General features: G+C 40.0%; 1 long non-coding RNA gene across 1 annotated transcript in view; it reads left to right on the forward strand.

Moving 5' to 3' along the window:
* LOC128091459 (uncharacterized) overlaps positions 1 to 15553 on the forward strand; it is a 597131-nt gene that overhangs the window by 477473 nt on the left and 104105 nt on the right. The window contains exon 4 of the long non-coding RNA XR_008211422.1: positions 13138 to 13260. This is a non-coding gene — a long non-coding RNA (uncharacterized LOC128091459). The remainder of the gene's footprint in view (positions 1 to 13137; positions 13261 to 15553) is intronic.

Consider the following 15553-nt stretch of genomic DNA (forward strand, 5'->3'; position numbering starts at 1 on the left):
TAAGTTCTTCCCAGTAGATGATAAGAAAACAGTGAAGAGATTTGTTATGGTCACGAGGGGTTGGAACTTCTGGTCTGACAGTGGAGCTGCTATGTTCATTCTCAATATTTTTATAAATCAAAGAACTCAGCTGTAGCACTGAGCTGATTTATTGATTAACTATAGATTATTTTTACACTACTTTCTTTAGCGATATCAGTGCTCAAGAAGTACTTGAAATCTGCCAGAGTTTATTAAATACCAGGTTTGTTCTAACCTCTCAAATAATCGCCTAGTCTCGAATTCACTTTGGAAAGAGACAGAGAACATACTAAGGATCAGTAGATTTCCCCACTTCTTCTGATTCCCACATTTTCCAACTATATATTCTGTAAGTCTCAGACTTTGGAACAGCAGAAACAATGAAATCTGAACCTAGCTTCCTAATATTTGGTGCTGGTAGATGTGGTTTAGCCTCCTCCTAGTGTGTTTTGTGTGCTTTAAAGACAAGTAGAGGCCAAATGCTTTTTCACGTTAAATTCAATCGTAATTGTTTTGACTAATTCATAGCATCTATAAGCCTTGTAGACTGTGGCAATGATTTGAGAATGTGCCACAAAATTCCAAATAGAAAGTCAACATACCTTCAAGTGACTTTATTCATTCCTTCTCCTTTACTCTTTTTCTCTTTATACGCTCTAGCTGTATATTAAGTGTTATGAAATGAATTCACCATGTTCTTTGTATCCCTATAATAGGGGAAATTATCTTTGTCCTTTTTCTAAAAGGTCTCGTTAAAGGATTCACGGCTCCTTTGATTAAATTAAACAGCAGGGTAACTTGAGTCACTCAGCTGTTACTTCACCTGTGGGCATAATTACCATTAGTAATAAAAAAAATACTCTGGAAAGTTCCTAGTGCCTGGATTTGTTCTGCAAACCATATGTGTTTATTAATTCCCTAATAAGAATTCAAGAAAGCAGTGAATAATAAAAGAAAATATTCACTAATGCTCCCTGTCCCTGCTATGTTTCTCTTTCTATTACAGCTCTGTCAAGAGCTCAGCTGCAGTCCTGTTCCTTATGGTTGAGTACACATGCTTTTTAGGCTGGAGAACGGCATGTGAAATTTAGACGCTGACTGCAAATTCCAAGGACTTTTTGTTATCTTGCCTTTTCCTCATGCTATGCTTTTACTCTGTTTCCACAAACAGTCACACTTCCCTTCCCTCAAGATGCTCCTATTTCCTTCCTTCGGTCACAATCCAACAAGTGTTGGCTTGATCTGCACAGCCCCGAGCTGATCCTCTCTGCTGTCAACAGAAAGAAGCCCTGGCAGGCGGAGTTGTTAAAATTCACAAACGTGACTCTTGCTCGGCACACAGGCCGCCGTTTGGCTCTCCGGTTCATTTAATCGATCCACCACTCCGCATCGTGCTGAGAAAGGCCAAAGGAGATAGTTCTCTGTGGCAAGGAGGTCTGTAGGGTTCACTCCTCTGTGTCCTGTTCTGACACGTCAGTTTCCATGGCTTCTTGTCACGTTTTAAAGACTGGTCTTTTGGGTGTAGGTTTTCAGGCCTTCTGAAATCAGCTGCTCCTTGCTGTTCTGAGGGGGCTTCTCCTCCAGGTGCAGTTTGGAAAGACAAGTGTGCCCTCTCACTGGACCAAAGTAAGATTAGGAACATACAGGAGATGAGAGAGATGTGATGAGCTTATAAAGAAGAAGAAGGAGGTCTATATAACGGGTCTGGTTTGTTCTAGTTCAAAAAAATAGGCTTAATCAGTTATTTTAGACTGACCTGGATGAGGCTAGTACACAACTGTGAATTTGCAAAGCTTACTTCAATTTCAAACAAGTTGTACATTAATTCCCTTTGCAAGAAGGAAAAAGAAAAGAGAGAGAAATTCTCTGTTTTCAGGGAGTTTCCTTTGTGCATTTTCTCCCCAAAATTTTCACTGTAGGGATACTTAATTCTTAAATGGCAAAAACAATGTAAAGCAAATACAGGTATGCAGCACATAAAGTTTGTAAGATACTTAAAATTACCAATTCTGTATTGAGCATACACACCACAGATATAATACGTGAAGTATGTCCCAGGTACATGTCCCTTTTACATTGCAAATAAATGTCTCAATAGACTTCTTAACTGTCTCCTCTCAGAGGCTGATGGTGTGATGAACACCAAGGCACTCCCCTGTCTGATCTTTAGCATTAAGGCCCTGAGCCTTGTTTAAAGTACATCATGAAAAAGGACCCAACCAGTTTTGAAGGTGAAGTGTTCTCCAGGGCTATCGGTCTAGCAGTTCATATAAGTGCTGAAAAAACCCACCCACCCACCTGAAGTCATCTCATGATCGATGCAGAAAAAGGCTGCCCCATCAGCTCAGGTCTGTCAAGGGCCCCAGATAATCATTCATTGAGTCATGCAGTGATTCTGGATACTAATAAATCTGCCAAAGCAGGTTTATCCAGGTTCGTATTAGTCAAAAGTGTTTTAAATGGTGTATTCCTACTCATTGCCAATTAATACCTCACCAGCTCAATGCAGTGCTGCTCAAACACGGCCACTTAAGCAAATCAGATGGACTGCATGACAGACGCTGCTTGTTAACATGGATTTTATTCGTGTTCAGCGTACCGCTACGAATTGCAGTTCTTGAGAACACCTATAAACATCAACATGTTTTTTGACTTTTGAAAGTAAAAAAAACGATTCACAAAGGTTTTATTTGTTTCAGTAATTTCAGTATAATTGCAGCAAGGCTGTCAAAGTTATCTCCATTGCAGAGCCTTCTTTATTCAACAACCCAGGAAAAAAAAAAAGTAATGAAAAGATAAGATTTTTGGGCAGGTTACCAAACAATTCGCTGAAGTATTAACTTACACCACCAGCACCTGTCAAGCTGTGCAGTGCATATGAATGATCAGTGTGTGGCAAGGTGGGGCATCCCAGCTCGTGAGATAACCGCTGCTGTGCTGCACCCAGCACAGGGCTCTGCAGCTGCTGTGGGCATAATGCTGGTCTGGGGCTGAGCTGCTTCCCTGGGGCTCTTTCCCAGGCAATCACACTGTAGCGTAAAGGAAAAGAAACGTCACCAGCCATTTGTCAGGGTCTTTTTATGTTATCTGATTACAGACAGGTTTGTCTGCAATTTTGAGAGCAGAGTAAGTGTTATTAGTGTCTGGCTCAAAGGAATGTTTTGCTATTGCAAGTTTAACACTTGATTGACATACCTGGAAAGTGGTACCTTCTTTTTCCTCTTGCAGCTTCTTCATGTGTCCTTATCCAGGTGTAGAAACCATGCTGGGAGCAGAAAATTGCTTCAGTCTTTGGGCCAATTAAGGAGCTCCAGTAGCAGCTCATGGTTAAGTAGTGTGTGGTCAAATTTTCCCCAGGGAAACATTTTTTTTTTCTGTCAAGCAGAAAGGATCAGAATAGGCTGCAGAGGATGAAACACATCCAGCAGTCCTATCTAACTTCACAATGTGAAGAGAGGGGTTTTATTTTTGGAAGGAAGCTTGAGAAGCCTGTAATGCTGTGGGAAGAAAAGTACTAAGTTCAGCAGAGAAGAACTAGCCAACAGGCAGTTGGAAGGGGGATTTGAGAATATCTGTGCTGAACATGGACTATGGGGAGAAAATGGCTGCTCAGAGCTTCCCCTTCAGAGAGATGCCTGCTTATTGACTTCTGTTCCTGGTCACAGAAACAGAACTCACATAGCTCACAGAACAGAACTCACAGGAGCTATGTGTTTGTGTGGGGGGGAAAAAAAACAAAACACCTGGAAATGAAATAAATCTGTTTATTTGGGAAAGGAACAGCGGGCATTTGACTAGGCAAGCCTGAATTGTTGGCAAATCTGCTGAGCAGAAAGCAGAATTCTGCACTGAAGTTGTTTCGCCCTTTGCCTGCCCTTTTTATCCTGAGCTGCCATATTTCCTGTTAAACTTTCTTCAATCTGCTAATTCTATTTCTGCACTGCCACTTCTAGTTCATGCAACCCTCCCGCATTTCTGAAAATCCCTGCTATTACATGAACTGTCCTGGTGGTTAAACATTGTGGTTTCTTCATTTTATCAAGTCAGTAAAGTGGGAAAAAGCCTCCAAGATCTTCTAGTCCAACCGTCAGCCAGTCACCACCATATGCCCACTAAACCATGGCACTCAATGCAACATCTACCCTTATTTTGAAAACCTCCAGGGATGGTAACTCCACTACTTTCCTGAGCAGCCTGTGCCACTTCCTCACCACTCTTTCTGAGAAGAATATTTTCCTAATATTTCTGTAACAATAAATGTTGCATTGCTTTTATAGTGAAACTTCTGTGCAAGACAATGTACTATGTTCACTCACACTCGACATTTGAAGTCACACTAGTACAATAGATTGTTTTGAATTAAAAGTCATGGGGTAGTTGGTGTTACAGGGAAAAAGAAAGTATCACAGGGTTCTGTTAGTTCAGCAGCTGGGGAAAATTTAGGAAAACTCCTCCAAAAGGCCTCCACACAGTTACACAGTCTGTTTGAAATGGATGGAATAACAAGCAGAAAGCAACACAGACTTAGAATGTGTGTCCTTCTCAGGCTGAGATGTGACTGTGTGAAAGTGCTGTTTCTTACTGTTTCTGTTAATGTATCATCCAGCAGGCATCAGGTCTCTATCATGTTACAGACTGTCTCAGTGTGTAGTCCCTGAAGAAATTTGCACTGCTAGCAAATAAACGTGGGTTTCTAACACCACAGCAAAGCTGGAGGGAAAGAGGTTCTTTGTGAATACATAAATAAATTATATATATATATATATATATATATTTTTACAAGTTCTTGAAAAAAAAGGTCCTTTTCTTAAAGCAAACAATAGAATGGAAAAGGATGACCAGCTCTCAGTGTAACTGCACTTTAGCTGCTTAAAAATATTGTCTGGTGTAGATTCGTAGCTCATCTGCAAACATATAAAATAGAATTGCTGACTGTGTTTGAGAAATGTAAGCTAGTGGTTTAAAATCATAAAAACAGTGTTAAACACTGAGCTGCTTCTGGCTTTGGTATGATAAAAGAGCAAAACTTTAGAGGCTTCTTTCTCTTTAGACATTCTCTAAGCTGGAGAAATATCCAACAGATGATTCCCCTGAAGCTACCATGTTTAATTTTAACATAATCTTTAACAATCTGTGGATCTGGGACAGTGTGCCTGAAATTAAGAGCCACTTTTTATTGCTGTGTATCACTTCAGAAAAAGCATTATTCACATTCAACATAGAAGTGCAAACCTGAACTCAAAGACCCACGTCCTGTTCTCTGCTGTGTCTTATCTCTCTGTAAAATAGGCCAGAAGCCTTTGCCATGATTGTACCACATCAGCTCACCAACAAAACATTTCAGCATAGGACAGTCAGAATATTGTGCGTGCATCCAAGAATTTCTGGGTGCATCTATAATGCTATTGAGGTATTATACTTGAAGTAGTCATTACCTCAAAACCTTTTTTCTTGTTGCTTTCTTGCTAAAGAAATGGACAGAAATAGAGAAACATATAGAGCTGAAATTATTCTTTTCTTCCTTACTGATGCATTAATTCCTGACAATAAAAGCATGTATTAGGTGAGTGCTAAGAAAGAAGGTACTATATGAAAGCCCATAATATTCAGGAGAAAAGATGATGGCAGTATTTCTTCCAGGGCTATGGATGCTTCAGTGACATCATTCCAGAGACAGCCCTTGGAGGCATTTGTGCTTCAGGAAGTTGCAGGGACAAAGGGATAAATGAACCTTTGCCATGGGTTGTGGCAGGGTGGAAGATGCATGAAGAGAGATCCTGCCGAGTAGCTGACATAGTGTGTGGTTTACCTGGAGTAATTTATGCCTGTATTCTCAAGCATGAATTGCTTCCCAGCTCTACTTTTCTCTTAAGCTGACAGTCATTTGTTGCCTACTTTATTCCTCCACTTGTTTAGCTGTGAGCTCAGCTTACAGAGAGCACTGGTACTGAATCCGCGAGGTTTCCTCTCCATTTCACATGCTGCCTACAGGAGGAAATGGGGACAAACAGTCTGGGAAGCAGAAGTGGTCAGGGCAGAAGTGTGAATTCCTTCTCATCACTCAATGGGAACATGGTCCAGTAGTTTTCCTTTGAAAAGATGGACTAAATATATTAGGCTCTGTACCCAAACACTGCTAGTATTTCAAAAGCTTTTTTCCTATTTCCAAAATGCATTTAAAAGTTAATCCATGTTCTGCTGCTACCTGTGCCCCCTGCCAAGTTTGTTGCTTCACAATTCACTTTCAGCACTGGACCAAACTGTTCTTAACATCAGTAGCATGTAAAACAATACAGCTTTTAGCCATCTGCTGAACAAGTAGCGCATTAATGTCGACCTTTCAGTTCACTAACTTGCATCTCACCTCACACTGTTCACAGCACCAGAGTACTTAGTATTACTGAGGTCAATTTATGCACCACTGGGTGTATGCTCCAGAGTTAAAGGAAGTCTGTCTAGAAGAATACAAGCAGTTATAAAAAGCAGCTGCAGGAGAAATGGGGTCTTGGGTTTGTGTGCATGGTTTTGCTTTTCGCTTTTTCAAATCTGTGCTTCAAGAATGATGTCCTCTGTAGATTACTTGATATCTTTAATGCTTGCTCAGCTCACACTTCCACCTTCCCCTCAACAAAGACTCCAGTAAAATCTTCCTTCATTACCTACCTCCTTTCGTCATGGCATAGTAGGGGATGAGTACCTTTGAAAGCCTTGTTCCTCTGTGCACATCAGAAATCAAGTCTCAGAGACTGGGGAGATGAAGAAAAAAGGAGGAAAAGGGGAAGATGCACACAGGCATGTGAGCACAGATACATGTTTTCACACCCCCTTCTTACAATCTCATGAGTGTCACTTCCCCGGTGTATGTAGCTAGAATGAGTTACACCCAGCTACAAGCCCTTCTGTCTCTGTTTGCCAATAGTCTTTATTTGGAAAGGTCAGCAACATTTGCAGGGCAGTGTACCAAGTCATATTTTACTTTTCCTGGTTAGAAATAAGGCACATCAAGAGGTCATCAAACTTCCAGGAGTTTGGTCCGTAGCGTCCCAGATAGGGGCATCAGGAAGTGCCTCTAACTACCTAATGTTTGACTTAGTGTAGGTGAAGGACTGGCAAACACCATTTCTTCCAGATGCTTACTAAAGATGCTGTGGTTCCCAGAGCTGGACTGCTCAAGTGTGCACCATTTGAGCTGTTGTTGACCACTAAATGAAAGAAAAAATTATTTTCTTTGCTGCAGCACCAGAGATTCTTATACTCAACAGAGGAAGTAACTAAATCATTTCAGTATGAGAAGCAAACAGAAATAACTATTACTATTATTACTTTTATTTAATTTCAAACATATTGCAATGTCAATCGAAAAACAAAAAAAAAAGAAAACAAAAACAACAACAAAAAAACAGCACTGGGAATTAATTGCACAAAATCTTGTCCAATATAAACATACCTAAAGGAAAAAAAAATGGGTTTTTTTGTTTTTTTTTCTTTCTAGTATTTTCCTGTTACAACTAACTTAAGTATTGTAGCAGCAGTAGTATAGGAGAGAAAGAAGAGGAAAAGAGAACATTATATTAAATGTACGTGTAGCCTTGAGTCATTTGTTTAAAAATCTGGGACATATTGGTTGGTGGGGAGTAGCAAAAGAAGATGAATTATCCTAAAATACATTAAAAATCGCAGAGTCAACTTCCAGCTTGGCAAGATTCTGTCGTTGTAGAAAAAACCTTAAGGATCAGAGTAATTCTTTGCTACTGCCTTTTAGTACAGTGTAGAAAGCTTTCATGTCAGATATCTCCATTATCTTCGTATGCAATTTTCTAATTTTTCTATCTCCTACAAAACCACAGTTTGAGTGATTTCAGCCTGTGCAGCAGATGAATATGTTGTCCTTCTGTGCTTTTATTAAGATTATAGAAGTAAGTTGTGCCAGTAGGGTCTACTGGACAGAATTGAATTTAATCTTTTATGTCTTTATTTGATATTAGCTGGATTCCATTTTTATGCATTACTTCTCCTCCTTGATTTTGATAGTGCAGTCTCACAGAGATTTGCAGGACAAGCAGCAGAGCTGGCTGCTGCTGGAACATCAAGTACTTCTCATTCGGAGAAGAATGTGAAGTATGTCCAGGCTTTATTGTTCTTTTGTTGCTGTTGTTCTTCTTTTTTTTTTTTTTCCCCCTAGTGCTTGATTTCTCTGATTACTTTGGTTCCCCAATGCTTTAGTATAATATTGATACTCTTAGCTAAACATTTATCTGTAGGATTTGATGAGAAGTCATCCATACAAAGAGATTCGTGCCATGTTGGAACAGACTCCTGTATGAGGCTCTGCATTGCTGGGAAATCCTGAGTTTGCTGCTCCAGGGACACGCCACAGGAGTTGTGATTTCATGTAGCTGCAGAGGTATCAGCGTCAGCACCCTGCATTGAGTAAATAAAACTTTGTGGGTGGCATTCTGGCCCAGCTTTACTCACATAGTGTTCCAGCAGTTTTGATGGAAGCAGAGCTTAGTGCAGCAGCAGAAAATGCTTTTGAAAAACTCTGTTTAGCCAAAAGAGGTCTGGGAGGGAAATTCTTGATATGAGTGTATACATTTTTGTGAGATACAGTACCAAACAATTAGCAGGGCTTCAGCCATACTGAACAAATGGATTACCATGCTTATGATTTATCTAATTCCTCGATCACTTTATTAGTAAATCCTCACATATTTTGTCTGACTTTTGTCATGTTTTCCCACTTGGCAGTGATGGCTTTTCCCTCCAGCAGAGGATGGCTGTGAGACTGATTACTTCAGTGTGAGTGAGGTTATGTTTACTCTAGAAAGCTCACTGCTGCACATTTTATCAGCGTGCAACAGTTGACTCTGCCATGCGCTCAGAAAACACAAATTTTGCTGCTTGAGCTGATGTGCTCTCTTACTTTGTGCCATCTCCTGGCTGGTTGGTAAAGTGGTCATAGAGCAGAAGTGTTCCCCAGTGTGCTCCCTGGCATTCCTGCAGGGCATGCTTTTCTGTGATTTTATTGAGACCAGAGGAGACCTGAGGACATCATGAGTCAGCGGGAAAATAGTCCCATATTTGTTTCCTTTGCTACTTAATATCCCTGGTGCCTGCTTTGTAAACCTAAATGTGAGGCTGAACAACATGCATCCCAAGGTCCTGAAGGAACTGGCTGATGGAGTTGCCAAGTTGCTCTCCAACATATTTGAAAAATTGTGACTGTCAGGCAAAGTCCTTTGTGTCTGGAAAAAGGGCAACATCACTCCCCATTTTTAAGAAAGGGAAAAAGGAAGACCTGGGGAACTACAGGCTGGTAAGCTTCACCACTGTGCCTGGGAGAATTATGGAGCAGATCCCCTGGCGCTACTTGAGGCCATTCCCTCTTGTCCTATCACTAGCTACATGGGAGAAGAGGCCAACCACACGCACCTCACCACAAGCTCCTTTCAGGTAGTTGTAGAGAGTGATGAGGTCCCCCCTGAGCCTCATCTAGATGGAACAAGCCCAGCTCCCTCAGCCACTCCCCATAAGACTTGTGCTACAGACCCCTTACCAGCTTCATTGTCCTTCTCTAGGTACGATCCAGGGCCTGATGCTGGCCATCTTTTCCTCACTCACAGTCCTTAGTGCTTGTACTATTTGCAGCTGATGTCCTTGCTCCTTTGGTTAGCCTTGGTGGAGAGCTGGAGCAATCTCTTTTCCCCATACACAGAACAGACCTTACATTTGTTCAAGAGCATTGAGTTGGAGCGGTGCTCTCATTTTCTGTGGACAAGTAGCCACGAGAGGCATTTCCAAAAGATCAGAGGAATGTGTGTGGGTGTCTGCAGTCTGAGTTACTGGACTTGTGGAGTTAAAAATACTGTTTAGTTTTATCACCATCAGTCATGAATATTGTACATGACTTTCTAGAGGGCTTCTGGCACAGATTGCAGTGTCTAAGCAGTGTTGGGTTTGATAACCATGTGCTTCCTGAGACCCTGTGCTGTTCAAGGAAGGAGATGTAATCAGGTTGAGAAGAGAAATTTTCCTATTCTCTCAGATTTGTCTGTTGGGGCCCATACACCAGTTGTTAAAACTCTGAGGTGTGAATCTGGGCTATGAAAGCAGTTGTCTTTATACTAAATGAGGCCAAGAGGAATGAGCAACTGGAAGTAGAATGTAACAGTACATTCTGAAAATGTGTGAGACACATTCAGCATAGTTAGTTTTTTAATGAGGAGACACAATGTGCCACAGTGCCTTACAGTTATTCTTTTGGAAAATATAGTTAGATGAGATTGATTTATCATGATTCCTTGTACTTCTTGGGAGGCCTGATGTGGCGATGTGTAAAACCTACAAAAATGTGGTTTTACCTGCCCCCACAGAGCTAACTGCAGGTATGTGAAATAGGTGGTGTTCGCAATGTGACAGCTGATCTTTATTTTTCATGGCTTTTATAAACACTAAAAACAGGGCTCCACTGGTTTATCAGTGCTAAATATAAATAAATTCTTGATTTTGATATATCTTGAAATCTTACTTGTGTCAGCCATTTTTTCATGAGAAAAACAAATGTGTATTCCAGGTATAGTTCACAAAAAGATCAGAATTTATGGCCTGATATGTCTATTGTTATCTTGTACAGGGAGATACTTCCAGCTGCAGTAAAAATCTGATTAACACTCTAGTCAGCTCTTACTTTGAATCACTGAAGTTAAAATGAAAATCTAACCTAAGATGCTGTGAAATACAACTTTTCAAAATGTCCAATTTAGGATTTGTATTAAGTCCCTGAAGAAAATGACCCTTTCCATTTCATTCAGTAGGCTCTGGATAAGGTCTACATAATACGTGACTCTTAGGGTATCTTTTCCTGCAATGAAGGAACAGTAATAATAAATTCAGTTTAAATATGTATTCACATGTTAGAGGAGGTTAAAATAAATGTGTCTATTGTTTTCAAGAGCGTTTAGACTTGAATGTGTGTTGTGGCCTTTAGTTTGAATAACAGCCGTGAAGAAATTTTCTATGGAGGATTCTATTTTGTAAATGAGCTTTAATAATACAATTTTAGATTTAGAAAATGTTTACTTTGCAAGTGTGAATGTTCAAACTTAGGCCAAATGATGTCTTAAATTGTCATTGACTTATGAAATGCCATGTTAAACAATCAAATGCTGCCTTAATAACTCTGTAATTGCATAGCCAATCACAATCAATGTACTAATCACTGTAAGAAAATCTAACAATTCCTCTTCAAAATGTTGTCCTGGTTATTAACATAATCAATATCACATGTAGCTGAAACAACTAATAATAATGTAAGGGCTTTTCACACTTGTGGAGCACTGTATAACTTCAGATTCAGTACAAACATTCGCCACTTGAGCTGAAGGCTCAGTGATTCTGATAAATTTATTTATTGTTTATTTTAAAATTAGCTTATTTTCTACAAACTTAACTATCTCCTTGCCTGCCCTACACAGAAAAAAAAAAATGAGGGGTATGGAGGAAAATAAATCCATGTCTGTTGTTTTACGCTCCTCTTGTTTTCCAGCACAGTTTCTAATACATTATTCTTGCTTTTCTGGATTGAAACATCTGAAATTTTTTTGGCATGTTATCAACTCTTGGACTTGTCCACAGCAGCATAACAAGTGTGGCAGATACATTTTAATTAAACTCATGAAACGAGATCCTCATTCTCTGTGTGGCAGTGGCTGCTAACATCCCTCTCCAGCTCTAAGCCCTGCTGATGGAGCTCTACAAAGACAGATGATGTGCTGTGTCCTGTGGAAGCTTCCAAAATTGTCTGGGCAGCTCAGACTGAAGTCAGTGGCAGCATTTTCATCTTGGATCTAGCCTTAAGTGTGTCAGTACCCAGATATTATTTCCCCCAGCATTTGAGAATCACCAAGGAAGATGTTTGTATACAGACTTTAAAAGGAAATGTTTTCCCGATGTTGGACTCATATATTGATGTCATCGTTTTCTTCAGTAAGATGGTATCTGGTATTACTATGTGAACAGAAGCATAAAATCCTTTCATGGGATTAAATAGCACATATCTGTAGGTAGCATTATGTTTATTAGATTTTTCTCAGTTAATACATCTTCCTCTCTCTTTCCTGTTGGTTACTGTGGAGTGGAAAATGTGCTGATTCAACACCCATTCAAGTAATGGTTGTTACATTCCCTGATACTATAATTGGCCAAATAATTAAGTTATGCTTGCTACAGTATTACAACAGGCCAAAATTGCCTCAGAATTTAGCATTACGAAGGCAAGAAAGTGACTGTGAAATTAGGTTCCTTTCAGTGATGTATATTCACCTTCTGCATACCAAGGCCTCTGAAAACTGTACTGGAAGGACTGAGGACTGTAAGGCAAATGAAGGACTACAGAGTACATTTGCTTCAGGACTGCTAAATGCCTGGGGGAAGTGAGAGCATTTCCTCGCCATCACAGCTCATCACAGAGACTTCCTTTTGGTAGGGAGTTATGAATCGCCAGCTATCAGCACCTGGTTGGAGCTCAACCCAAATAATAGATGGTCTTTGTGATCTTAAGATCAGTTGTGAAGTCTGTGCATCTGATCATTTTGTTACATGTGATCAGGGATAGAAAAGGATCAGCAGCCAAAAGACACGAGGATTTAGAAGACCTGGAGTCTTTCTACTACTACTTTTTCCCTGCAGCTCATCTCAAATAAATACAGTGATGCCAAGAGATGCGTGAATTCCCAACGTTTGATTTCTGTTTCAAATGTTAGGATGCCACTATCCATAACATCTCTAAAACTTGTAAGATTTCCTGTAGTTCTTCTTAGGAATTTTCGTGCTAATGGCTGAAATTCTATTTCACCATTATCAGCCTTGTAATAGAGTTCTGGCTGAAGTTTAATTCTACACAAAATAAACTTCATAGGGGGCTTTCATGTTTTTTAATTAGCTCCTTTACCTGTATTCAGTCAGCATCCTGATTTTTCTCAGGAGCACCGCTAGATACCTTGTGAAGGTATCAAGAAAGAAAATTATGGTCTGGTGTACTTACCTAGCATACATTTGTGGAATAACACAGAATTTGTGACTTTCTCCAAGTCAACTTTGTTACTTGTTTTCCAACAGCTTCAGCAATCACTGAGCTTGGAGAACCCTAGGAAAACCCCCAGTCATCAGTTCCAGACCTTGGATCAGACCCATGAGAATGCAGTGCCATGGAAAATGAATCACCTCCGTTTCTCCAGCAAGGTGGGTGAGGCACATTTTTTTCAGTATAGGCAGCAAATGTTTTGCTTATCTACACTGCTGACTGGGTGGAAAAAAAAAACCTGGTCTGTGACATTCAACTCTTGTGACTGTATTTGCCACATTCTTTAGGTTAGACATGGTAACTATTAATTCACATATTGCAGTGTCCCCTGAAAATAATTCAAGCTTTGTTGTACGGGGTGTAACAGGTGTAGTAAGTGCCACTATGAGCTGCTCAATTGAAGATGATGACTGTGATTAAGTGAAGAAGAGATGAAGTAACTCAACAAAGATAGGAACATCGGCCATAGATACCAGATCTCCCAGCTGCCGGCACTACTAAACAGATATGCAATAAACATCAATCATGGAGGCACGGGTAATGGATGGGGGATATTAAATCGCTATAAGAAAGACATTTTCATGCTGAATTTGCATAGGGTTGAGGAGAAATAACTGACAACAAAACAGGGCATCACATCCCAAGTGTCAGAGACTTTAAAGCTAGAAGGTTAGTTGGATATCTGCACCTCTCCCACAAAGGGAAATTAATACTGTTGTAAGTTGTTTGTACCTCATGTTCAGTTTTAGGCTTTCACTCAGCCACCTCAATATCAAGTTTTCTGTTTGTATCAAAAATGAATCTCTGTTCCTCATTGAAAAAGCCATTCAAATTTCACCATCTGTGCATGGGCTTTTCTTTTCAGGAATATGGCTCTTGTCTGTGGGTGGAGAGCTTCTATGGTTACATTGAAATGCCAGCCAGCTTTGCAAGCACTGGCTAAGTTGCAAATTGGTACATGGTTCACCCTGTGTCTTGGAGAAAAACCCTCACTGTACCACCAGTGGTGTCCTTCTGCCCAAAGACAATGGATAAGGCTCGTCCATTTTCCGCAGTCACTCTGTCTGAGGAGCAGTGGTATTTGGAGCATTCTGCCTTTCTTGCTAGCAGTCAGGCTGAGTTGCAGGAGCTGTGTGGACAAGCAGGTAGTAAGAAAATGGAAGTCAGATTTAGAGGGAGATACCTACAAGCATTAAAGTGTGAGACATCAAAATGAAGTAGTAGTAGGGCGTGGAATGTTAAAAGTGAGGAGTCAGACATACTGAGCATCATGTAGGACTTGTGTCCGTCATGTTCTGAATCGTCAGGCTCTGGGGGTGAAACCCTGAGCTCAGGAGAGATGGAGACCTCTTTGCCTAATAGTTAAAAATACCCAGCCCTGTACACTGGTATAGCAACCAGCCCCAACTGCCTACAGCTGTCTGCAAAACCATAACTGAAAAATTATGACATTATTCTAAAACCACCACTAAGCTTGCAGAGGCTCAGTGGCCAGGCTGTGCCTAGCAGTGGTGCAGGCAATAATGAGCACACAGGGCACTGTGCAGAGTGCTCTGAGAACATCCACCCTGGCTCTCTCTGCTTGGCAAAGTCTGTATCCAAAGCAGTGTGTCCATCACCATCCATCAAAATCCCTCTTACTTTCTGCCTTTGCATGAAAAGGCCTGAAAAGTTTATCTTAGAAACTCAACTTATTTATTACCCCTCAGGATTTTTAAAAATATTATTATTCAGTTAAATACAGGCAAAAAGCAATCTTTCTACAGCAATGAAGTCATTCCAGTTGCCTGAAAATACTGAGAAGGAGAAAAAGAACTGAAAGTATTTTCTTAAATTGCATTTGTGGCAATGGATCCTTGTGCATACTATCATGGGTAACATAATGCAAATTGCCAAGACTGACAAAGCTGCTGTAGAGCCAGAAGCTTTTTGCTTTCAATCCTCAAGTGAAATGGAGATTGATCTGAGCTCCCAGCTTAGCAGTTAAACAGATTTTGCCTGTCTTTGTTTCTTATCAAATCAAAATAAAAGTGAAACGTTCCTTTACAAGAACGTGGAAATGTAAATATATAGAAAATTGAAATATAATAAAATTAATTACCCTAAATGGATACATCGTGACAAGTAAATACATAAAGAAACAAAATCATTAATTGATTGAGCTTCTTGTTATAATGAAACTGTTTGCCAGGATTAACAGCTCTTTCTGAGACACTGAACTCTGACACAATGTTTACATTTCCATATATTTTTAATGATCACACAGTTTAACATTTGAATAAAACAGCACCATATGCTTTAGCTGCATTAAACACTGCAAGCACTGAGCACTAAATATGGAATAAATTATCATATAAAGTTATTTAATACTGGCAAGTCCCACTAATATTCCACATCACTTTAATTTTAATAAGCCAGGACTTTGCTAAAATGAAATGTCTCTTTTTATTA

The sequence above is a fragment of the Tympanuchus pallidicinctus genome, unplaced genomic scaffold (assembly GCF_026119805.1).
Source record: "Tympanuchus pallidicinctus isolate F22 unplaced genomic scaffold, pur_lepc_1.0 scaffold10, whole genome shotgun sequence".
Classification (NCBI taxonomy): Eukaryota; Metazoa; Chordata; class Aves; order Galliformes; family Phasianidae; genus Tympanuchus; species Tympanuchus pallidicinctus.